Below are 27,522 nucleotides of genomic sequence, written 5' to 3' on the forward strand. Positions count from 1 at the left end.
GGAAGGAGAATGAGAACCCAGAGAGGAAAGCAGGAAAGAATATTTTGCCTTGAGGTCATTTTATAACTGTGAAAAAGAAGGATCTTCATTTTGACAGGCTGGAGGACCTAGAGGACAAAACCCAAAGTCCACATCTGGCAGAAGAGAGCAGAGATCCTCTCTGGAGCAAAGTGCCTTCACTGTTAGCCTCAAATTCTTCCTATAAATACTTTAACAAATACAGTGTGCAGTGCATGGTCAAAGATAACCAGGCACAAAAATAACTGGGAAGAGTGATTATGACACATTTGAAACAATCAAATGTAACTACTAAAAGTAAATAAATACATAACAGAAACATTTGAACTTAGTGAATGGTTTTAACACTAGAGACAACTAAAGATGGAATTGGTTAACTATGAAGTAGGTCAGAAGAACTATAAAGTAGGTCAGAACTATAAAAAATGGGTCAGTATCCCAAGAACAACAGAGAGAAACAAGAAGAAAGAGGATTAGAAACATAGAAGATACTTTGAGAAGATCGAGAAACATCGTATTGGTTTAATTTGGGTTCCAGAAGGAGAGGACAGAGACAACGGAAAAGGTAGTTTTTGTTTTTTTTTTTATAGAGACAGGGTCTCACTTTGCCACTCAGGGTGGAGTATAGTGGTGCAATCATAGCTCACTGCAGCCTTCAACTCCCAGGGGCTCAAGCAATCCTCCTGTCTCAGCCTCCCCAGTAGCTAGGACTATAGGAACATGCCGCCCTGCCCAGCTAATTTTCAAATTCTTTGTAGAGATGGGGTCTCTCTATGTTTGTCCAGGTTGGTCTGGAACTCCTGGCCTCAAGTGATCCTCCCACTTCAGTCTCCCAAAGTGTTGGGATTACAGGCATGAGCCACCATGGTGGCTGGAAGATAATATATTTGAAGAGATAGTGGCTGAGAATTTTCCAACACTGATGAAAGATACCAATCTACAGATTATAGATCCCCAATGAATCTCAGGTAAATTAAAAAAAAAAAAATCCTCACTTAGACCCATTGTAGTAAAACAACAAAAACACAATGACAAAAACAAAGTCTTATAAAATCAAGCACAGAAAAACAAAAAAGACAGATTATCTTCAAAGGAAAGAGAGTTGGGCTAACTAAAAGCTTAGATGGCTTCACTGGCAGCTCTACTAAACATTTATGAAAGAAATAAATAAAATCTTTTATAAATTATTCCAGAGAACCTTGAGTCTATTTTAGGAGTCCACTATGATACCCACTCATGATGAAAACTCTATTCAACTTTGTACTGGAGATCGTGGCAGTACAGTAAGGTGAGAAGGAAAAATAAAAGTATAATGACTGAAATGGAAGAAACAAAACTGTAATTTAGATGATATGATTACCTATTTTTCTGTATCTGTGTTATGTTTCACACTAGAAAGCTTTTAAAAACACCTTCTATTTGCATAATGCTTTGTGGTTTTCAATGTACTCTTACATTAATGGTCTTACTTGAGTGTCACAATTCTGTGAGGAAACTAAAGTTCAGAGAAGTTGAGTCACAAAGGTAGTCAGTGGGAGAACTTGTACCAGAACTCGGGCCTACTGTGCTTGTCTAGTTTGTAGGCATCTTTCCAAGGCATCCATTGTAATGACAATTGTTTACAAAGTAATCCATTTATTCAGGAGCATAACTTACATTGCATGGTGTGCTGTTGGTTGTAAAATGATAGCAAACTATATGTGACCTTGGAATTAGATAGTAAGAAGAAGCTACAACTTAACCAAGGCAGCTGCTTTACTTTGCTTATCAAAAGAGAAGGTGCTCAAAGGATGTTAGAAGCGATTGATAGTGCTAGTGTTACAGACTGAATTGTCTTCCCACTTCTCCAGGACTGTGAGAAAATTAATTCCTTTTGTTTAAGTGACCCCAGTCTGTGGTGATGTTATGGTAGTCCTAGCAAACTAATACAACTAGCAACCAAAAGGAAATAAAGGCCATTATTCTGGAACGAAAGCCAGGTATAATCAGATGCTGAATTTGTACAGCAATACTTAGGTTTTTCAACTTTTCACTTACAACTTTAAAAATGTCTATTAATTTTTTTCAGGGGAAATAACTTTGCTGTTGAGTATTTCACATTTTGTAGTCTCTATATGCCTTTTTACCATTGAAACAATTGTTTCTATAACACTATATTGGATTAATGATGTTTTACAGTAATTAAATTATTATGTTATAGTAGAATAGCCACTCCTATCATGACTTTTTATAATTATCAGATGATGTAAATGAAGTCATGTTATCTGTGAAGTTATCTAACAGCATTTTGAAAGATGTAAATTTCACTTTAATAGAACATGTTAAGCTTATGTTTAGGAGTGATACTTTTGAAGAGTTGACAGGAATACTAATTTTTTTAACTATTCGAAAAGGCATTGGGGCCCTGTCATTTATGCCCTTCTCTACGCAGACTGAATGTACCTGGAACATCTGGTCTTTCATTCATTAAATCCAACATTCCAGTGGAAAATGCTGTTGGAATGTGCAGAGATTCAAACAACAAGCCAGGACAGCTGCATCTGAGACCAGTTTTATTTTGAAACCAGAAAATCCATGCAAATAAACAAAAGCAACACACATAAGAAGTGAATTAATGACAGCTTACTGGAGATGACTCAAAAAGAAAAAAGTTTCAATTGCAGTTTCCAGCCTTCTCTCGAGGATTAAAAGAGGTGGGTTACTAATCATCCCAAATGAGATGGTAGATTTATATAAAACAAATTTATACCATATCACATATAAGAAAAATTTTTGGAACATTTGAGACCCAATGATTTTTCTAAATAAAACAATTCCATTTATTCTTCATCCCAAATCTCTCTCTCTTTCTCTCTCTCTCCAATTCTAAACTAAGAGTAAGAAATCAAAAGTTTTCTAATGTTGTATTGTCATTATGGGGCCCCCCCTAACTGAAAGCCTGGAGTCATGAAGCCTGAGAAGGCAATTTCTGGAGTTCACATGGCTGTTTTCATGGGCAGCAGAGCTCAGCTGGAAACTCCCAACTTGCCAACGTTTTAATACAAGAAACTAGTGAAGATACATACCTGGAAAAATTAATGTGTTCATCTGGTCAAAATTTTAATTCAATCCTTATATATTCAGTCCCAATGAAAACTGTTACAATTAGATTGGGTTATATGCTAGTTTTATTAATGAAAAACAAAGGAATTTAATGAAGATTAAGAACATTAAGGAAATTGGTTATATGATTCACTATGAAAAAATTCTACAGTAAGCTCACTGTTGCTTAATTACGGTATGGTATGTTGATTTGTGGAAACTTCAGGGGTGCTTTTGTTCCAAATTGAAAATATGCTGGATTTCTTAATGTGTAATTTTTATGCTCCTTAATTTACCTGTTGGAACACTGTTAACAACATAGTTTAGTGTTGTTTCAAAAATAAATTTAATGACTAGTTCTTCCTCGATTTAAAAAAATTTCTTTCAGTTTATTTTATTCTCTTTTTCAGAGTAAGCAAAAATTTTAGAAATGCTTCCTAGCATAGTGTCATTGTTTAAACTTGCTACTTTATAGCCAATCTCTTACTTACTAACAAACTTTAATTGCATCAATCACTCATTCTAAAATTGTGCTTTTTATCTTAACTTGTTTGGTTCACATGGACTCCTGATTATGAATGAGTTTTCTGATGTTGACACTGACAGAGTTCAATCGATGGCATCCAAGACACTGGAAAATGAGGTTAATCAGGTTGGGCGTGGTGGCTCACGCCTGTAATCCCAGCACTTTGGGAGGTCGAGGTGGGAGGATAGTTTGAGGCCAGGAGTTTGAGACTACTAGCCTGAGCAACATAGTGAGACCCTGTCTCTACCAAAAAAAAAAAAAAGAGGTTAATCAGTCTGTTGTAAAATGTTTACTGAAACATTCACTGTTTACAGAGCATTGTCCTAATCAGAAGCATGTGAACCAGTTTACTTAACTTTTTTTCTTACTTTTACATTCTGCAAAATCTACTCCCCAGTCACTTCCTCCTGGAAGGCTTCTAAGATTACCCATCTACATTACTCATTTAGGTCTTCATTTGTAAAATTTTAAATGAACATTTGTTGGCATGTTGCTTCATAACTTGTTTTCTAATTATTTAGTTCTTATGCTCTATCTTCATATTAATAGACTGTAAACCCTCAAGAGTAGGCACCATGTCCTCTGTTGTTTGTATGATCAGCAACACCACTGAGATTAGCACTCATTTACCTAGAAAGCTAAAATAATATTTCCTTTTTAAAAAATTAGGAAGTATTTTTTTTTTTTTTAAGAGACAGCATCTTACTATGTTGTCCAGGTTGGAGTGCAGTGGCTACTCACAGGTATAATCATGGTACACTACAGCCTCGAACTCCTGGCCGCAAGTAAGCCTCCTGCTTTAGACTCCTGAGTAGCTGGGACTACAGGTACTCACCACCACATTTGGCTTAAAATAATATTTCTAATAATGACGTTTATTTACTGTAAAATTCTGAAGTTTTCTGAATAATTGAAGACAATTTTTTATAGATTTATACTGACAGCAAATGAAGGCAATTTAAATGGAGTTTCTTGCTGTACTCAAATTTTTTGATATTTGGCAGTCCTTGAATGGAAATGGTATGTCATCACTTTCATATCTCGGAGGATGCTATCCTCGATCTTCTGCATAAACAGGAGTTTACGATGTGGTGTTCTGCATAAAGCAGGCTCTCAGGGATTGTATTTGATTTTAACAAAATGGAACAAAACCCCAGATAGAAGGAAAGCTTTTCAATTTAGGTCCCATAATTTTGGACTTTGTGATAAATTGTCAGATAGTACCTAGGCTAAAGTATACCTTTGTTTTAGCTATGAAAATGGGGTTTACCCAGTAAATTATTAATGCAAAGAAGCTGAGAAAATTTTAAATCATTCATTCATTCAACAACTAGTTATTTAGCCCCTACTAAATACCGTATACTCTTCTAGACTCTTGGGACGTATAAGAAGCAAAACAGACAAGGATTCCTGCCTTTGTGGAGTTTCCATCCTAGTGGCATGGGGTGGGGCAGGAAACACAATTAAAAATTAGTAAATCTATTGGATGGTGATAATTGTTATATAGAAAAATAGAGCAAGTGGGGGAAAATAGAGAACGCGAGGGGTGAAGGGTGCAGAGGGTGGCTGGGTAAGGATGCTCTGCAAAGGTGATGTTTGAGCAGAGACCTGCAAGACCTGCAAGAGTTCAGGTGAGCAGGCGGGGGAGGGGTGGGGCCTGCAGGTGCCAAAGCAGTGAGGTGGGCACCTGCCAGGTACAGCTCCCAGCAAGGGGCCCAGTGGCTAGAGCAGGTTGGGTGAGGAGGAGAGTGGTGGAGAATGAGGTCAGATCGTGCAGGACTGTGATTCTCCACACAACTGCACATACGAATCACCTGTGGAGCTTTTAAAGGCCTTAAGCCCAGGTGATCCTCTGAGGGCCTTTAGGCCACGGTAAGGACTTCGGGTTTTATTTTGAATGAGATGGGGGCCATTGGATGGTTTTGAGCAGAGACAGGATCTGTCTCTTAAAAAGAATCACTTTGGTTCCTGTGTTGGGGGGCAAGGGCACAGGCTGGGAAACCATTGCCTTAAGAAAAGCTATTTGTGTGCAGTTTTACAAAGAACTAACGTTAGATCGAGTGACTTTTATCAGAACATGATTATAAGACATGCTCTAAGTTCTACTATCAATTATTGCTAGTGCGAATAAAGTATATTTCAAGTTCCTTCATTATTGCATTATTTAAAAAGTATTCTGGGAACCAAGCTTTTTGCTAGTTTGATTGGCTTCACCTACAGCCGTTTGGGTTGGAGAGGTTTTGTGGAATGAAGAGGAGAAGGCCCTTTTCATTCTCTACCGGCAGTGCCACTTCTCTCTCCCTTGTCATTCATGTGTCAGGGGCCTGAGGGACAGGCAGGACCAGAGAAAAAGGAGCTGGTGACAGTTTACACGGCTTGAGGGCTGCAGAGCCCTCACGTGCGGGCAGGAGGCCTGTCGTAGTCTCCGTGCGCTTGTAACTCCATTCTTTGCTATTTTGCACTGGGGCAAATGGAAAGGAAGAGGGGACTGCAATAGCATCTACTCTACTAAGCAGGTCTCGGTGTGAGACCTGAATGACAAAAGGACCATTTTATTGGGATATGTGCACCTCAGCTTCCTCATCTGGACATAATTAGTACCTTATAAGGTGATTTAAGGATTAATGAGATAATGTATATAAGGCAGTTTGCGCAGTACCAGCTACCTAGTAAGGACTTAAAAATATCGTTATCATGCTATTTCTTTATTGCTTAGGTGTTTGAAATTTAATGAGTTAATCATAACCTTTTAATTTTATTCTTTGCTTAACAATATATGATTGAGTTTAAACATGTTTCACATTTTTAGGAGAGAATTAGCTATCGAGTGGAGCTTTGCTGTATTGAGATTAATGCGTAAGACCTCTTATAGATAATGTACCCCATGCCTAGGTGCTCAGGGCTTTTATTTGCTAATCCACTTAAGAAAATGTTCAGTCCTAACCTGCCTTTTCCTGAATTTCTCTCTATGGGGAATAGTGTTATGAGGCAGTGTAAGCATGCACAATGTCTGTATTTTTAACACATATAAAAAATAAAACTAGGCACAGTACCACATTGAAAACAAGTTCAATAACAGGCTAACTGAGAGTGGCCCTGTGTTTTGCCTGCTGGCTAGGAAGTTAACATATACATCAGCAGTTTGCATTGAAAGAAATGCCTTTACAATGACTTTTAAAAAGCAGAATTCATTGACCATTTAAAAAAGTTGCAATTTCCTAATACTCTCTTAAAAAAAACCCAGAAAACAAAGTTTGCTTGTTGTATTTTCTTGTAACTTTATGTGAAGGGGAAACTTATTATTTCCACCCATTCCATATTTCTGGGAGCATTTCTAGTTTGGGCATAAATTTACACATTTCAAGGCCTTCTCCTGTTTTACGTGTTTTTAAAAATAGTGCTCATTGTTTTCCTGTTAGAAAAGTAATACGTGCTCCATGTAGAAAAGTATAAAGAAGAAAAGAAAATTCACTTATAATCCTTTCGTCTATTGATAACTCACATCAACATTTTGCGTTTTGCTTTCAATATTTTTTCAGTACATACTTTTTATGATTGCACAATTGAAGTTAAATAATATATAAAAAAACTTTTTAGCCTGCCTTTTCCCCTTAATATTATATCATAAGTACTTTCTAATGCTACTAAAAATTATTCATTTTTAAGGGCTGCTAAATATGCCAGTGTATGTGCATGTCATAGATCACTCAACTAATCCCCTATTGTGATAATTGAGTCTCCAAGTGTTACCATTACAAATAATGCAGTGATGAACATTTTTGTGCATAAACTGTCTGTCAAAGTATTCCTTCATGGTTTCTGGAAGAGGAACTAATGGGTCAAAGGATCTGAAATCTTCCAGGGGTTGTAACTTATCCTGGTGAAGTTCTCTCCAGAAAGGTTGAACCAGTTTGCCTGTGGAAGGACTTCAAAGCATGATGGGCTTTCTGGCTTTAATTTTAGAGGGATTTTAAAAATGCTTTTCTCATCCTGTTTGAAGAAACAAAGTAGAGTAATATCAAATATTACCAATAACCTAGAAAAATTAAATTGCCACAAAAAGAAAATTGTTACCTTGGATCTACAGAAATAATTTGTAGAGGGGTATACACTATATAAATCATATTTGAAAATTATTTTTCATGTTCTGTGCATATACCACATATGGAAGTCCATTGATACCAATTGGAATTTTTTCACACTTTAAGATCTTGAGATCATGGCATTGATTAAAAATGAAATAGCAGTGTGTAATTTAATTTGAGAAACTTGATTGGAATTACTTGATTGTTAAAAAGAGATTTCTTTGGTAGTGTATATGTCTTTTTTAAAAAAGAATACATTATTTAAAAGAAATACTAAAAGAACTTATGAAATACATTTTTGGTGACTTTCATTCTCTGAAAACAAAACTAAGATTTAATTGTTTTAAGTTGCATAGTGTATTATTATTATTATTTTTGAGACAGAGTCTTGCTCTGTTGTCTGGGCTAGAGTGCCGTGGCATCAGCCTACTTCATAGCAACCTCAAACTCCTGGGCTCAAGTGATCCTCCTGCCTCAGCCTCCCGAGCAGCTGGAACTACAGGAGCGTGCCACCACACCCAGTTACTTTTTTCTATTTTTAGTAGAGATAGGGTCTCAGTCTCTCGCAGGCTGGTCTCTAACTCCTGACCTCAAGTGATCCTCCAGCCTCGGCCTACCAGAGTGCTAGGATTACAGACGTCAGCCACCGTGCCCGGCCCTGCATAGTGTATTATTGAGAGTAGTGGTTCTCAAAGTGGGGTTCTCAGACCAGCAGTAGGAACATCACCTAGGAACTTGCTAGAAATGCAAATTCTCAGGTCCTATGACCTCGTGAATCAGAAACTCTGGGGGTGGTGCCAGAAATCCATGTTTTAATAAGTCCTCAAGTGATTCCCATGCAGGCCCACTGATTTAAGGTTTAAAAACCACTGATTTAAGGTTTAAAAATAAATCAGTTTGCCCACCTACCCTAACCACCACCACCTGAGGCTATATAGCAACCAGCTAGAGGTATATAAGGAGTATTTCTGCCTCACAAGTCTTCCTTATCTACAAATGTTTGGAGAAGTCACTCAATGTACTTAGTATATATGTGACAAAGTGAGTATATAAGTTTGTTAACATAGAAATCTTAGAACCATCATCCTCCTCTCACGTTGTAAGAAGGAGGCAGATCTAATACCAAATTTTGTGGTATTAGTAGAGGTAATGTGTAGAAATGCACACACATACACAAAAAAAGCTAAGAGAAGGAGGCAGATCACTTTGTACGAGATAGCCCTAGTACTACCTCTGGAAGATATGGGAGACTGTTCCCCTACAAGGAAGTGCTCAGGCTCCAGGCACAATTGAGAAGTATTTGAGGGCTGTCTTTGATGCTCTCTGGCTTTGTCTCTTTACCCCTAGAGGCCCCATGCTTTTGATCTTCCCTTTATGGTACTGTGGGTAAAACCAGCATTTCCTGAGAGACTACCCCACAGCCTGTTGACGAGCTCAATGGAGATTGGATCATTTAATCCTCCAATTATACCAGGAGAATGTGGCCTCTTAAAAACAAGACTTAGCGGGGTGCAGTGGCTCATGCCTGTAATTCCAGCATTTTGGGAGGTGGAGGTGTGAGGATTGCTTGAAGCCAAGAGTTCAAGACCATCCCAAACAACATAACGAGACCCCATCTCTACAAAAATTAGCCAGGGGTGGTGGTGCACACCTGTAGTCCCAGCTACTTGGGAGGCTGGGGAGAGAGGATCGCTTGAGCCCAGGAATTTGAGGCTGTAGTGAGCTGTGATTGTGCCACTGCACTCCAGCCAGGGTGACAGAGTGAGACCCTGTCTCAAACTAACAACAACAACAAAGCAAAATGCCAAAACCCACCACAAGACTTAGAGAGGTAAAATAACCTGCTCAACATCACAGAGATATGAGTCAGAGGCTGAGCTTAAACCAGGGCTGCTCCCAAAGTATTTCATCTATGTGCGGCGGTGCCCACCTTCGTCTCTGTGTGACAGAGCCCCAGATTCCCAAACAGTGCCTTCCTGCTCCTTCCAGCCGCCTCTCGCTCGTTCAGGTTATTGTCCCAGATGTTCCTGGCTCTGTGGGCATGAGGAAGGCATGGGGGTGTTGGATGTGGGGGAAATCACACCATAATCCAAAGTAACCACTCTCACGGTTATTTGCGTTCACAAAGACAAAGCTTGAAGAGGCAGTTCTTTAGATGTTAATTTGGGGAAGCATTTCTAGCATTATAGCAAGCAGCTAGATGGATAAGGTATATCTGACTAAGGAGGAACTTTCCAGCAACTTTTAAAATCACATCCCTCAGGCAACTGCCTATTCTGCCGGTGAGTCAGGATAGATTGTTTATGTGCTTTAGTGTGTGTGTGTAAATAGGTCATTCTGTGGCAAAGATGGATTTACTCGGAGTGAAAATTAGATCTAATTTTGTTGTTAGATATGACTTCCTCTTAGTCCTGATGGGAATTCTCGGAACTAACCAAAAAGCACTTATTGAGTACCTCATATGTACACATTGATAGGCATTGGGGATACAAAGACTGACTTCAAGAAACTCGCAATCTAGTGGGGGCTCTAGAACAGAACACTATAAACATTGTTGAAATAGTGATGGAAATATTCACAGGGAATTATGGAGAAGACAGGAGAGACACCCAGCACACCTTGGGTAAAATCTGAGATGGATTTCTGGTGGTGGAAATGACCTATTGGTTTAGTCTTGAAGAACAGATACAGGCCAGAGGGGAGAGGCACTCAGGCTGGGTATGTGGGAAGATAAAATATTTTGGTGTTGCCACGGCAGGAAGCTAGGTGGGGATGCAGTGAGTGGTGAGAAACCTCACAGGAGGGGTATGATATTTTAAACCCTGTGTTTAGGAGCACTGGCTTTGTGCTATGGGCCATGCAAGGCTACTAAATGCTCTAAGAAGAGATGTAGGTCAATTTCCATTTTAGGTATATGAGCTGGAAAGGAGTGTAAGTTTGAGGAAATCAAATGGGAGGGAGGGATGTTATAGTTAATCATTGGTGGGTAGAGCCTGGAGACAACACACCTACAAGATTGTCATCATTTCTGTCCTGAAATCTTGAACTATTCACCCTATTAATTTTAATGACTTTTATTATACTTCAAAAATGTTTTTAAAACCAAAGTAATACACACTCACAGAGTTATAAGCTAGAGTCCTCTACTTACCCCATTCAACTCTAGCCTTGTGCCCCAAAAGTCACCACTTGTCTTTGAGTTGTTCTTCTTGTAGTTTCTTTTACACCTCCAAATGACATTCTCTGTCCCAACTTTGTGATTTATTCATTATAGATATTGTCAACTGACTTCTTGGTGTACTACATGAAGATATAACTTACCCCCTCCCATCCTTTCCTATTCCCCATATATTTATATCACTTTTTAAGTTTCTCTGCGCATCTGCATAGGTCATGACCTAAGATCTCAGCTTCCGGTGACTAGTGCAACACACCACGGTGGGAGAGGGGAGCTGGGAAAAGGAGCCTCCCCTATCACCCCTCACACCTACTAATTGGAGAAATGTTTAATTTATTATGTAAATGTTAAATGACCCTTTCTAATTAGCCACTTGTCAGTCTTTTTTTTTAATTAAAATAGGAAATAAAATCTTCACAAAGATTTAAAAAAATTTTTTTCCCTAACTGATCCCTTCAGCTATCCCAGTCAGTCAGTTGTAACTCATTATGACCCAGCAGTGAAGAATGCTTTTCTGTGATGTATTATGGCCTTAGGTGGGTGGGAAGATTTTCTTTCTGTCTGTACGTGGCGAAAGCTGCTTCTCTCAAGAGTAGTGGCGACCAGCACTCCTTCAGCGTGTGACTAATTCACGTGACTCAATCACAGTCTTAGGCTTTGTTGTGGAAAGAGTAAATTCCTGTCGGATTCATATTTGTTCTGATTGTTGTCAAAATTATGATCTAAAACTTCAGTGAATAATGCTTTTAATCATACATGTCTTCCTTTAGTTATTTTTTTAAGATTTGTTTCATGGCTCAGATTATAATCTAACTTGATAAATGTTCCACATGTACTTCAAGACTATGTCTATTTTGTTGTTGGGGGAGAATGTTTTATAAGTGTCAATTAGCTCATATTCTCAATATATTTACATATACATGAGTCTTCTATATTCTTACTGATTTTCTATTTGTTCTATGAATTATTGAGAAGGGTTGTTGAATACTTCAACTGTAATTATGGATTTGTGTGTTTCTCCTTGCAGTTCTAACAGATTTTGCTTCATATATTTTGAAGTTTTGTTATAAGTACATAAACATTTAAGATTGTTACATTGTTCTGATGAATTGACAACTTTATCATATGACATAAATTTATCCCTGGTAGAATTCTTGGCTCTGAATCTACTTTGCTAGGTATTAATATAGCTTTTCCTGCTTTCTTTCTTTTTTAAAAATATGTATATATCTATATAAATATGTTGTCTTTAATATGTATACAAATATAATGCACATATATAAAAGAAAATATACCATGATTCAGCTGGTTTTACAAGAAATGCAAATTTACTTTAATATTAGAAAATGTATTAGTGTGATTAGTTAACTGTATTTTTTCCTGGCTTTCTTTTGATTGGTGTTAGCATGGTATGTTTTTTCCCATCCTTTTACTTTTAATCTTTTTTGTGCCTTTACTTGTAAAGCACATTTTTTGTAGGAAATATATAGTTGGGTCTTGTTTTATTCAGTCTGACAATCTTGGCTTTTAACTGGGGTTTTTAGATCCTACTTACATTGGATATGATTGTTGATAAGGTTAGGTTTAAATTGATCATGTTGCTATTTTTTTTCTATTTGTCCTATCTGTTCATTGTTCCCCCCTTTTTTCTTTTTCTGTCTTCTTTTAAATGAATCAAGTATTTTTATGATTCAATTTTATCTCCTTTGTTGGTTGTAACTCTTTGTTATTTTAATGGTTGCTTCAGGGTTTATCATATATATCTTTGACTCATCACAGTCTACATTCAAGTGATATTTTATCACTTTACATATGGTATAAGAATCTTACAATGGTATACTTCCATTTCTACCCCCATTGTCTTTGTGCTAATCACACTAACCTTAGCACTTTGAGAGGCTGAGGTGGGAGGATCACTTGAGGCCAGGAGTTTGAGGCTGCAGTGAGTTATGATTCAGCCTGGGTGACAGAGTGAGACCCTATCTCTAAAAAAAAAGAAAGAAAGAAAGAAAAAAATCTTATGTATTTATCTACATAGTTACCATTCCCAACGCTCTTAATTTCTTTGTATGGGTCTATACAGTCATCCCTTGCTATACATAGGGGATTGGTTCTAGGTCCCCCACATATAACAAAAGCTGAACATACTTAAGTCCCACAGTTGGCCATGTGGAACCCACATACATGAAAAGTCAGTCCCATGATTATGTAGATTTTGCATCCTGTGAATACTATATTTTCAATCCATATTTAGTTGGAAAAAAATCCGTATATAAGTGGACCCATGAAGTTCAAACTCATGTTGTTCAAGGGTCAACTATATTTCCATTTGGTATCATTTTCCTCTGTCTCCAAGACTTACTTTAGCATTTCTTGCAGTATGGGTCTTCTGGTGATGAATTCTTTCAGGTTTTTACATCTGACTAAGTCTTTATTTTACTTTCATTTTTTGAAAGCTGCTTTAGCTGGGTATAGAATTCTGGTTGACAATTTTATAGTTCTCATCAAATTTGGAAAATTTTTGGCCTCTTTTCTCATCCCTGATATGTGGACAGGATGACCCTTAATGTATCCTTCAACTCAACATTATTCTGTGTGTGAATATGAATTGTTAGGTTGAAGAGACAGGTAAGCAACATACAGAGGAGTTTGGATGTTATTCTAGAGGAATAAAAGGGTTCCTAATCAGAGAAGTGACTGATATAGAAAGATCACTCTGACAGTTTGAATTGAAGATATGAGATAAAAGTAATGACTGTATCTATTAAGTGCTCCCCCACACTGCATGTGTGTACATGTATTAAGCCATTTAATCTTCACAACCAACTCATGAAGTAGATGCTGATAACATCAAAGAAGAAAAACTGAAGTTTAGAGAGTATAGGCAATTTTCACAGGAAAGACGCAAGAAAGTAAGTTGTGCAACCAAAGCTACGATTTCAACTCAAGATATTCTAAATTCAGAACCTGTATTCTGACTACTACAGTGAACTGACAGATACTAGAAGCAGATGTTAACTTAGGAAGTACAACAGTAGATTAGGTCAGATGTGCAAGGATAAAGAAGAGGAAGAAATGGATTTGAAAGATCTTTAAGAGAAAGAATTGCTGATTGGCCATCAATACATGAGTGGATTAATAAAATGTGGTATATGTATGCCATGGAGTACTATTCAGCTTTAAGAAACAATGGTGATATAGCACCTCTTGTATACTCCTGGATAGAGCTGGAATGCATTCTACTAAGTGAGGTATCCCAAGAATGGAAAGACAAGCATCACATGTACTCACCATCAAATTGGTATTAACTGATCAACACATAAGTGCACATATAAGAATAAAATCTATTGGATGTTGGTCAGGGGGGAGGGGGGAGAGGGGATGGGTATATGCATACGCAAAGAGTGCAATGCGCACCACCTGAAGAATGGACATATTTGAAACTCGGACTTGAGGGAGGAGCAAGGGCAACATATGTAACCTAAACATCTGTACCTGCATAATATGCTGAAATAAAAAAAAAATGAAAAAAAAAAAAGAATTGCTGATTGGATGTGTGGCAATAAGCAAAGGAAAGGCAAGCAGGAGGCCAAGCTGATTTCTAGATCTCTGGCTTGGACAACTTGGATGACTGGTGGTACCATCAGTTGAGATAATAGAGCACAGGAGATGGAAATAGGTTTTGACAAGAAATACGAGCTCAATTTTTGACACACAGAGATTAGAATGTTTGGGTAACATGTAGGTGGAACTGTCTAAAAGGTGATTGGATATGTAATCACAATACATATCTAGCTTTGAGATTCATTAGTAAGTAGCAGGGACTTCTCAATCTTGGGACAATTGACATTTTGGGTCAGATAATTCTTTGTGTTGAGAAGCTGTCCCGTGCATTGTAGGATGTTTGGCAGCATCCTTGGTCTCTACCCACTAGATGTCAGGAGCCCCACCTCTGAATCCCATTGTGACAACCAAAACTGTTAGACACTGCCACGTGTTCCCTGGAGGGAAAAATCTACCTCCAGTCAGTTGAGAACCACTGGCATATAGGTAGCATTTAAAGTCATAGAAGAGGAAAAAACTACCCAGTGTAAGCGTACAGAGAAAGAAGAGAAAGTGAGGACACAGCACTGGATACCTACATTTAAGTGATGGGCAGAGAGACGTTGAGCCAGAGAAATGGACTGGCTGGAGAGGAAGGAGTAGAAGAAGATTGGTGGAACTGAAACCATGGGGAGAGAGTTTTAAGGAAGGTGTGTGGTACACAAGTCAAATAACACAGGAAGGTCAGGCAAGATAAAGACTGAGACGTGTCTGGTATATTTAGCAATTAGGTTGTGGGGGACTTTATTGAGAGAAGTTTAAGGGGGGAGATGTGGGCAGGAGCCAGATTGCAGTAGTTTGGAGAGTGAGCAAAAAATGAGAAATTAGAAGTGGGGAATGGGTTGTGTTTTTTCTTTGAACTTGGCTCTGAATGGAATGAATGAAGTTCATGGTAATTACAAAGGGATGTGGGGTCCGGGGAAGCTTTATTTCTTTTCTCATTCATTCTTTTTTTCATTCTTTGTTTATTCCTTTCTTCTTTTTTCCAGCCTTTCTTCCTCCATCCCTCCCTTCCTTTTTTCTCCTTTCTGTTAAGACAGGAGAATTTCGTAATCTGGAGGGGAAGGTGCACGTTGCTATTTCCTAAATGCATCATCACTGGTTTTACGGGTTCCTTTGGCCTTAACTGCCTTCTCTCCCTTCTGGCTTAATAGGTTCCTAGCCATTTTTTAAGGACTATCTCAAATGATACCGCTTCATTAAAATTTTCTCTGATCTTTCTCAACTGGATGAGATCTTTTCATCTTTCAAATACCTATAGCAATTTGTCCCCTTTCTGGTCTGGTTATTGTTGAGATACCCATGGTCATAGCCCACAGGGTCCTCTCAGTTCCTAAGGCTCCATGACCTTGTGCCACACTTGAGGTGGGGAGGGGGTTCAGCCAGCCCGTCTGGTGTCTGGCCCCTCCCAGGACCTTCCACAAGCATCACCCTGGTCCTCAATTTCTCTGCAACCTTGACCTCCTTCCCTTGTCCAATAAAGGCCCGAATCACCACTGTGTCTTTACCACTTCTCAAAGGCTCTTTTCCTCCAGACAATGAATGCAGCTTCTTTAAAGAAGTTAGGATTTTTAAAAAGAAAGAAAGGGAGTTATCTTGCAGAAAACCTTTGCTTTTTGCTCTGTAACTTCTTACATATCCCATTATCGTGAGGCACAGTGTCTGGCTACTTGTTTGAAATGACAGGGAGGATAAAGGCAAGCTAATATTTTTCCTTCTGTAAACAATATGTGGGCACGAAAAGCTAAGGCAATAAGCTACTTTCAAAGAGCTATGGGGACAAGAGAAGCATTTCCTACTTTGAGGTTGTAGAGTCTGTAATTCCACTGCTGAGAGCAAATGCCCAGGTCCGGTGACATACTTTAGCAATGGGCTCCCTTAAGTAGGTCAGTTGCCCCCAGGAGACCTTTAGGTCACTGAAGGCAAGACCACCCAGCCATAGCAACATGAATGCACATTTATGTCACATGAAAGTGGTTGTTTCTGGGCCCTGGATGTAGAATGCCACCACATTTTTGAGTTTGGGACTGAGGTCCTTTTATGTTTCCAAAAATGATACTTGTCAATGCACATATTACTCTTTGGAGACTTAACTTGGTGAAGTGCAAGAATAAAGTTTTATTTTCTGTTATACAATCACTGTTTTCAATCACCCTCTGTTCGTTCTTCTTGCTCTACTTGGTAGCAGCAGATTTTTAAGACATCTTGGCCTGGACCTCTTTCTAGTCACTTCCAATTTATTTAAATTAGTCCAGTTTAAACTCTGTTATCACATCTCATTTAAAGCATCCCTTCTCCCTCATCATGGGTCAGACTTCTGGCTGAAAGGATGTGGAGCACGGAAGGTATGTGTCTGCCTTTCTGTTCCTTGCATCTTCTTGTTTTGAGGGTCCAGAGACAAAGAGGAGCGGTGGAGACCCCATCACAATCTCCTCATGTTGGTTGTTGCTGCTTCTTTTGCTAAAACGGATGGGCTGTGAATGTTCTCTTTGTGGCAGGCATCCCAAGGCTGATTCTCTCATGGAATATTTAATGTTCTCAGGAGGCTGCATGAATCTTCCTCATTATACAGTTCCCTTTTTGGAAGGTCTGGTCTGTCTGCCCTTGCTGCTAGAGTTCACTCACTTGGTGGACAGATCCTCAGGGGGTGGCACTAGCAGGGCAGCTTTCTCCCCTCAGCCTTCCACGAGAGCCACTCAGCCCACAGGAAACCCAAGTGTCCGTTCCATGCCAAGAGTAGAAACGCGTGCCTGTCACTGCTGCCCTTCTGTAAGACCTACCATTTTCCTCTGTTTTCTTTTCTCCTGCTCAAGTTGGCACAGAGAAAGTCATCAATTTTATCATTTAAGGGTGCCATTCTTGATTTTCATAGGTGTCTCTAATCCCAAGTGTCTCAATCTTCGCACTATTGACATTTTGGGATGGCTAATTCTTTGTTGTGAGGGGCTGTCCTGTGTGTTATAGTATGTTTAGCAGCATCTTTGGCCTCTACACACTAGGCGACAATTGTGACAATCTAAAATGTTTTCAGATATTGCCTCCTGGTAATAGGGTGACCAACCTTTCTGCTGTTGGGCCTGAAAGTCCCTTGCTCTTATCAGGTATGAAGAATAATGTCTTCGTAAAGCTGACCACAGGCAAATCCCCCAAACCATGAACATATTACCTTACATGGCTAAAAGGACTTTGCTGATATGATTAAGTATATGAGATGGGAAGATTATCCTGGATGATCTGGATGTGGCCACTGTAATCACAAGGGCCCTTATAAGAGGGAGGCAAGGGTGTCAGAATCAAAGAAGGAGAGGTGACAACAGGAGCAGAGGTTGGAGTGATACAATTGCTGGCTTTGGAGATGAAGGTGGCCCTGAGCCTAGGAATGCAGGCGGTCCTTAGAAGTTGGAAAAGGCAAGAAATGGGTTCTCCCCTAGAGCCTCCAGAAGGAACACAGCCCTGTCAACACTTTGATTTTAGTCTAGTGAGAATTCTAACCTCCAGAACTGTGAGATCATACGTTTGCCTTGTTTAAGGCCCCTATATTTGTGCTAATTTGTTATAGCAGCAATAGGAAATTAAAGCATCCAGGAATGCCCTCAGTCCCAACCAAAACCAGAATTGTTGGTCATCTTATCTGGGGGGCAAAATAGCTCCTGGATGAGTAACACTGCTCTAATTTTAGGAGTGATTTTATTGAGCCTTGCTCACTTAGCTTTGAGGAGGGACATACCCTTTTTCCCCCCCTCTTCTTCTAGGATGGGCTGGTGGTGGGGAATTGCCTCTCACCACAGAAAATTACATTCCTCACAAGGGCAATTGCTTAATGTCTTCCTCTTACTGCTCTGCTAACTCCAGCCTTTGGGAAATTAGGGGTGGGGCTAGAGGTTGGCTGGTGTGGGTTTTGTGGGGATATCTGACACAACTGATACTCAGCTCCCTTCAGAATGTGGGGCCACTTAACTCCTTTTTGTCCTTAGCTTTTGTCAGTTCCTTTTGCTAATTTCAAGGCAAAAGGAAAATCTTATTCAACTTTCCGTTAACCTCAGAAGTAACTTTGAGCTTGCAAAAAGCAACTTCTGCTTTCTGATTGTCTATGAGTATGAGTAAGAAGTTCTGATTTTAGTTACAACACCTCCATTTCCTATCTGTGGTAGACTTCTATGTGTTCCCCAATATGTACTCTTCCATAGTAATAGAGATTTGGGCAGGGTACATGAGTGCCCAGCTAAAGAGTACATTTTCAAGCTTTCCTAGGAGCCAGCTGTTAGATAAGTGACTAATATCTGGCCAAAAGGACGTTAGTAACTTCCGGGTCCTGTCCTAAAAAGGAAGTGGCTTGTACTCTACTTCCTCTTTTCATTCAAGTAGGAATGCAGATAGTGGATTAGTTTTAACCAGCAAATAAGGACAATATGCCACAGGTTGATAGAACCTGGATCCCTGCATGACCTTCTGGAGCAGAGTTTCCTCCCCACCTTTAAGTAAGATTAAGTTATGCATGTAGTAGGACACCAAAAAATTATTTGCATCCCTAGAACAGAGACCCTGTGCATTATTTTCTTTGTGTTCCTTAGAGTAGGGTTTCCCAAACACTGTCATGCTAGTGATATCCTTGATATTTTTGGCTGAGTTGAAATGAAAAAATAAAAATAAAGTGCAGAGAGCAACAAGGAAGCAGATGCATTTCAAGTTCAGTGCTCTCATTATTATGCCAGCCCATAACCCTCTGGCCACCCAGTTCTTTGCAACAGCAGATGGTCATTGATACTTCTCATTCTTCAAGACCTGGTTTGAACAGCACCTCCACTATGTAATTTTCACCTATCACCCAGCTGGAAAAAAACTCTCCTTTCAACTTGCACAGCACTCTTTTAGTGTGACAGGGCTGCTCTGGATCCGGAAGGGAGAAGAAACTGAAAAGCAAAGCTGGGCAAGTTGACCACGTATACATCGGGGAGGCTTGCTTGAGCTCTGCAGTAGGCATGGATCCTGCACCACTGGCACCTTCTGTGTCTGTGGTGAATGTTTCCAAGGTCTGGATCCTGAACTATTGTTTTTAAAATTTATATTTTTTAATTTTTTAATTGACAAGTAAAAATCGTATGTATTTATTGTATACAACATGATGTTTGATACATGTATACATTGTGGAGTGGCTGAATCAAGCTAATTAACATATGCAATATGCATCATTTTGCATACTTATTGTCTTTGTGTTGAGAACACTTAAAATCTACTCTCTTAGCAATTTTCAAGTGTACAACGTATTGTTATCAACTATAGTCACCATGATGTACTATAGATCTCTTGAACTAAATAAAAAAAACAGCAACAAAGAAAATGAAAAGTAAAACCATAGACTGGGAAATAATATTTGCAAACCATGTATTTGATAAAGGACTTGTATACCGAATATATGAAGAACTCTCAAAACTCAATGATAGGAAAAGCAAACACCCAATTAAAAAATGGGCAAAAGAATTAAACTGACGTTTCATCATAGGAGATATATGGGTGGCAAATAAGCACATAAAAAGATATTTAACATTACCAATCATTAGGGAAATGCAAATCAAAACCACAAATACCACCGAACACATATTAGAATAGTTAAAATGAACAAAAATCAACATTATCCAACATTAGCTAGAATATAGAGCAATTGGAATCCTCATCTGTTATTGATGTGACTGCAAAATGGCACAGCCCTTTGGAAAACTGTTTGGCAGCTTCTTGTAAAGTTAAATATATGCTTACGTATGACCCAGCAATTCCTGTCCTAGGTATTTACCCAGGTGTAATGAAAACCTGTGTTCACATGACAACCTGTATGTGGATGTTTATAGTGACTTCATTCATGATCACCAAAAACTGAAGACAAAGCAAATGTCTCTCAATTATATAATAGATAGACAAAATGTGATACATTCATGTAGTAGAATATTCTCAGCAATAAAAGGAATGAATTATTGATAAATACAACAACGTGGATAAATCTCAAATGCATTGTACTAAGTGAAAGAAGTCAAAGATCACATACTGCATGATTTCATTTTATGGAATGAATGATATATGATAATCTTGCAAAGGCAGACCTATGAAGACAGAAAACATCAATGGTTGCCAGGGTGGGAAAAGGGATGAAAAGTAATTTTTTAGGGTGATGAAATTGTTTTATTTAACTGTTGCATTGTGGGTGGAGGTTACACAACTCTATGTTTTTCAAAACTTGAAGAACTGTACACTAAAAAGGGTAAAGTGTACTATATGTAAATTACACTTTAATATAAGAATGGAACAAAGAATATAATGTAGTGAATTTTTAATAAAACCATTCAATTTAAAAGTGTTTTGTATTATACAGTTTGTGGCAGCAAGTTGAGAATAGTATGGTGTAACTTCTTTCTCCACGTCAACCAAAATAGATCCTGGATTGTGAGACTTTGGTCTATTGAAACTCTGATATTTACAATTTACTCAAAGGATGAACTATTTTTTCACAGCATAAAGACTAATGAAACAGCTTTTATTTAGGTATTATGCCTCTGACTCAATTTCCAGCTATCTTAAATAAAAACAATGTGTTATGACTTTCTAGTCCCAGTGACACTAATCAATTAAACTTCTCAATATCCCTGAATGTCCACATGTATTTCACAAGGAATCTAAGATTCAGAGAGGATAAAGGAATTGCAACGGCTCCACAGCAAGGGCCTCTGTGCTTTGATAAGGACTTGGAGGTTTCTAGCTCCCAGACTCATGCTCAGTCTACTAGGTCACTCTCTGAAAAAAATTCTGACATTAAAAAGATTGACTCATTCTGTAACCATGAGAATTGGAAACAACTACTGCACTGTGCGTGTGTTTTTAAAAAGTTTTTATTACACAGGCAATACACGTTCATTACAGAGAAATTAGAAAATATGGATAACCAGATATAAGAAACTACAGACACAATATGTTTTATTTTAAATGCAGAAGAGAAAATTTGTTTTTACAATCACTGCGGGGGATTGTCCTGTCTACATTCAGAAGAGTACCAGGAAATTCTTTTTTCAGAGATGGAGAAGTGAACATTTTCTTCCTTTTCCCACACTAGAGCCTCCCCTTTGGCCTTTCAGAGAGGGAGAAACACTTCTCAGCTAGTGGCAGCCACGTGGCTTCCGGTCTAGGAGCTTTCCAGTGTCTTCATGGAGATAAAGCAAAACCGTGGCTGAAGCCCAGACGAGGCCTGGAGACAGTCCCATGAAAAATGCACTCCATCCTTGAGAAAAACAAAAAACAAAAACCCGGCTCCATTCAACACATTATTCAAGATTCAGTGAACCAAGTGCTAGGGAATAAATAATAATAACAGCTTTACCCTGTGCCAAGTAGTTACCATAACAATGCTTTGTGGAGGGACAAATCTGTTTTATATATGAAGACACTGAGGCCTTTTTTTTTTTTCACTTTTATCTAACATTTTTGTTTCAAAATATTTCAAACATACAGGAAAAGATAGAAAATAATATAATAAATACACATGAACCTGCCACCTTGCTTCAAAATGGCATCACATTTTGCCATTTTTTGCTTCACATCTTTAAAAATAAATAAAGCAATAGAAATACAGTTAAAGTTCCCTAAGTAGTCCTCCCCATCTCATCCTCTCTCTCCCTTCCTTCTCAGAGGGAGCCACTGTCCTGAAATACGTATCATCTTCATGCATATTTTTATACTTATAATATATGTAGGTATCTACAAACAACAGAAAATATTTTTCTTATGCCATTGAGAATTTTGAAAAGTTAAGTAACCTGCCTAAGGACCCACAGCTAGTGAGTTACAGGGACAGAATTTGAACCCAGACATTCAGACTCCAAAGCCTGCTACCTTAACTGGTACTGACATAATTCTTGGACTCGCTGAAGAAAAAAACCTGGGGGTGGAGGCCAACAATTTAAAAACCACAAAAAGTACAAAGGAAAGATTAATGATCATCCGTATTTCCACTACTCAGAATTAACCAGGTACCCTATTTGTTTTCAGGATTTTCTAAAGAAAAATCACATGCTTACAATGAGGAACTCAAACGATGCAGAAATAAACAAAGAAGAAAGTCAAGAAGTGTCACCCAAAGTGCCTACCATATTAAACATCCTTGCAGATAGCTTTCTGTCTATTTATTCATATGGGGTGGTGGCACTTTACTTAGTGCCCCTATGCTCGTTTGGAACTCCTATTCTTGTGACAGAGCATCAGTATGTCATGTGGGAAGTTTTTACTACTTTCCTCATTCTTCTTCTAAAATTCATGTTGGGTCCATTTAGAGTCGAGTCATCTTGCATCTACCCAGCCAGCCTCTACCCATCCATCCTTCCATCAACCCACACCTACATCCACCATCCATGCACCCATCCTTCTATCCATCACCCATGCACCCATTCAGTGCTTAGTGTGTATCAGATATTGTACTAAGCGTTTGGGATAAAAGGTTTCTGGCACATGGTAGAAGGAAGCCTAGTGGGAAAACCCAGACACTTGAGAATAGTTACAAGAATTTACTAGTATCAATAAAATACAAGATACTCTGCAAACTCAAAAGTAAAATGACAATAATGAAAGCCGATATCATGGTAAGTGATTGTGTCAGGCACTATTCTAAGCTTATTTTGCACTCAAGGAAGTCAAGGAAGGCTTCCTGGAGGAAGTGACATTTGAGTTGAATCATGAAAGATAAGAAGTCACTTAACAGAGATTCAGGGGAGGAAAATGTATCCCAGGAAGAAGGAACGACTTATCTAAAACTGGAAAGAGTGTGGCCTGAGAACTGTAAATGCTTTGTTGGGACCGTAATCAGTTTTGTTAGGGAGGAAAGTGGCAACGGATGAGGCCAAAAAAGTCAGATTATGAAGGAGCATGTGAAAAATTTTAAGGAACGGCATGGCATAATCAGATATGTATATTATAAAGATCTCTCTGGCTGTAAGAGGAGGAAAGATTGTAGGAAAATGAGGATGCATGAAGGCAAAAGGACCAGTCAAAAAGACCCATGAATGCTGATCTAGCCAAGCACTGATAAGGGCTTGAATGAAGAGTGCTTTTAGGAACAGAGAGGACAGAGGAGATTTGAGAGATTTGAAGGTTAGAACCTCCAGAGAGTAGTTATAATAACAATAGGGAACATGTATTGAGCACTTGCAGCTGCTCAACGACCTCCAGCATAGCCCTGTGGTGTAGACACCATCACCAGACCCATTTTACACGAGAGGAAACAGCTGTTCAGTAATTTGCTCAAGATTGTATAGTTAGCAAGTGCTGGGATCCACATTTGAACCCAGGTTCTCTGGCTCCAGAGCCCATACATTTGACCCTGGGTTGCCCTAACTCTCACCATTTTCCATGGACCACATTTATAGAGGGAGATAAAGACAGAGACTCAAAGAACAACTGAATGTGGAAGTAAGAAGACAACATCTACAGTGACTGTGAGATTCCTATATTGGACAAATCCTGGGAGCAATTGGACTTAGTGTAACACCACTGTAGTACTCTAAAATAAAAATGTGAGGGTGTCTTAGTACACATGAAAAATTGCTGCTAAGCAAATCAAAAATCATTTTTTCCTTTTATTATTTGATGAAGAAGAGAATTTGTCAATGCTCATTGTAGCAGAGAATACCAGTTATCTCCAACGTCCATTCTCGCCTTCTTCTGTAGTATTAATAAATAGGAGACATGATTTTTACATGTACTCATGGCCACACACCGTCCAGATTTGTGTAATGGAGTCTTCGATGTTTCCATGACAACAAAATCGCCCAATGACGCATTTCTCAGAACATATCCCTGTTGTTAAGTGATGTGTGGCTGTATCGAGTTCTTACTATTTGTTAGAGACTGTTTTGACATTGATGATTTAGCAGTGAACAAAACAAAAACTCTAACCTTTTGGAGCTAACTTTCAAATGGAGGAGAGAGAGAGAATGAATAAATACCTAAATATTTGCCCCCTGGATCCTTATTGAGTTCTGCCAATAGGGGGCACCAGAGGGAACCTGGACAGCAGGAAGAGGAGGAAGGGACATGCTTGCTCTTTCCTGCTTGCCTTACAGAGCCAGCTTCACTGCATTCCTCTGGAAACATCAGCACCAGTCCCAGGTGCCTCCTTCTTGGTTGTCTGAGGTCCAGCTTTGCAGGAATTCCCACCTCCCTGCTCCAGTCTTCTAAATTTTAATAATTCCCGACCTCATTCCTTTGCTCCGTCAGCCCTCAGGGCTGAGAGCTACTTCCTGTAGTTGCCACGTCCACGAAACCTTGGTGTTTCCTTTTTTGCATTTTCAGTTCTTCAATACCCAGGAAGCAATTCTTTATATTCAGTCCTCTCTATCCAGATGATGGGTGTGGGTTCTCACTCCCAACCAGACGCCGACTGGTGCCAGGTGAGATTGTGTCATGGTTGTAGAGACAGGAGGGTGATGTCCACAGGGATGTAGGATGGCCTCCCGACAGGGTTTTCAGGTGGCATTACTACCACATTTGTGCTCTGGCTTTTAGCCTGTTAGGCTCCCAAACTTGGTTTGGCCAGTGTTCCTGGAGATGGCTAGCTTCTCAGCAATGGGTCAGAGCGAGACAACCTCGCAGGGGAGGGAGATGTGGAGAGTAAGTCTGATCACCGCTTTGTTTGCTGATGCGGGTTTGGGATACCCATGCTCTCCGTTAGCCCTTCCTTCCCTTAGGCAAGCCCACACAGGCATCCAGATGTGACCAAAGGATCCTCAGTGAGCATGAAATCTGGGCAAAGGGCAAGGGGGTGGCCTCAGCAGGGAGGGGACCAGGCTGTGGCACTGTAGCATAGAATGTCTACTCAGGGACAGTCTGTCAAGTGGATCAGCACCCTCCCGTTCACCAGTGAGGATACCTCTCCTCTAGACAGAGACACAGACACACGGACAATCTGTGGGTCCCTTGGGCTCCCTTTTTCTAGATTTCACGCAGGCCAATCCTGTTTTTGTTCATGTCTTATCCATACGTGGATTTGACTATGGGTCCCTTTTACATTCAGTGAACGCCAGGTAATAGTTTCTGTTTCTTTCATTCTTTTGACTTATCTTCTAAGGTGACTTTTACTGAAAACAACTATCACTTAACTAATTTGGCTGGGAGCATATTATTTCTGCATCTGAGAGTGGTAACTCATTGTAACGCCCGGGGAACGGGCTTCAGGTCATTAGGACCTCTGAGGGAAGGACGTGGCCGGCATCGTAGTCAAGTGGAACGATGAGAAAACAGAGAGCAGGGACGAACATTCCTTGCTCAGGGGCAACCTCCCAGTTGGCTGGAGAAGAGAATTTATGTGGGACCTGCGGTGGGTGACTGATGCGGGGCAGTGTCGGATTGTGGAAAACGTGGCATTCCAGGCTAAGGAGTTTGTACCTTATATAGACATTAGGGAACCAGGGCAGACTTTTGTGTGGGGCTTGGGGCATTAGCATTGAACCCCAGCCTTAAGACCCCAAGTTCAGTGCTCTGCAGATGACCAGCCTCTAGGCATAAGCCTTTGTTATGTTCTCTTTATTCTACTTTTCATAAAATGTTACTTTCAATAAAGATGTTGGGTGGAACAGTACTTGAAGGGGTGAGCAGTTGGGGGTTGGTGGAGCTGAGGAAGCTTAAGGAAGCAGGAGCAAAAACACAAACATAAACCACAGAAGAGGAAAGTGAGCTATTGGTTATTATTTCCATTCCTGTGGCTCTGAAATGCTATCCCAATTGTGGGAAGCTGAGAAAGGCCACAGCAAAATAAAAGAGAAGCAGTCGCATTAAGAGTGATGTTCAGATGTTGGAAAACAGCTAAGGTGTAGACTTACGTTATGGAAATATCCTTAACCTCAACCGAATTCCAAGAACATTCTAAAAGAGAACGCTGGCAAAGCTGGCTTTCCTTTGTAGGGTCTTCGCCATTAGAGACCCACAAAATTGTAAACCTTGGAAACTGCTGTGCTTTAAAAAAAGGCTTCTGAACCCTTGTCATTTAAAATGCATTTCTTTTCCAGCATCATTTCAAATGAGTCAAAACTCTCCCTCTCTCTTTTTTTTTCAGGTTCCAACTCCAAATTTAGACTAAATTTGTCTAAATCGGATTTAGAAATGATACAATTCTAAAGATGAGTATATATACCCTAAATTTCCAAGCCTCTCTGATTTGCTGGGGTGCAAAATGTTTGGGTGAAAACAACGAAATATAACCAAATGGTTTTTCTAACTCTTCCTCTAACATGAGCATCACTGGAAACGTGGCCACACTGTGTCTTTCCTGCAGTGGCTCACACTTTCTCTTTAGTCACTAAAGTTCTCCTCCAAAGCCAATGCCGCTGATCGCTCCTCTTGGCCTCTACTGTTTTCTGCTGTGGTTTGCCTTGCTATGTCATGGGGCATCTGGTTCCTGTCACCATCCCTGCAGGCTCACTGATGTTTACGTCATTCCCTACTTTCCTCCTGCACTGAGACAGCCTCGGAACCCCTCCCCGCACCAGTGTTGCTGTTCTTTATTGGGCCCCCGATGAAGGAGGCCTTGCTCCTTCTATTAGTCACAAATATTAGTCACTAATTATTAGCCATTAATGTCAGAACGCTCAGGTGACTTGGTCTTGGAGGTTTTCATAAAATCCCTCCATCGGGGACCCTGGCAAACATTCCTCTGGGAATGGAAAGACGTTGTCCCTTTATAGTGAGTCCCAGCTCCAAGCATGGGAGCTGTGAGGCCAGGGAATTCCGGGTCTTCAGGCCCTGCCAAGGAGGCCAAAGTGTGGCCTTCGTTCTTCTTCCTTGTTCGCGAGACTCAGGCCAGGCGCTACCTCCCTGTTCCGCTGGGTCCTCGGGCCAGCCCAGCGCCCCGCTGCCTGCCTTCGCGTTTCTGGAGCCCACGCTGGGCGTGCGGGACAGCCATCGCCTTCGGTATAAACTGAGACGCATTCACTCGATCCTGCCTCGGAGCTGGCAGGAGGCAGGCTGGGAATATGCCATGGAAAGAAGAAAACGACCCTGCCAGA

This window comes from Propithecus coquereli, unplaced genomic scaffold (genome assembly GCF_000956105.1).
Source record: "Propithecus coquereli isolate 6110/MARCELLA unplaced genomic scaffold, Pcoq_1.0 Scaffold48, whole genome shotgun sequence".
Lineage (NCBI taxonomy): Eukaryota > Metazoa > Chordata > Mammalia > Primates > Indriidae > Propithecus > Propithecus coquereli.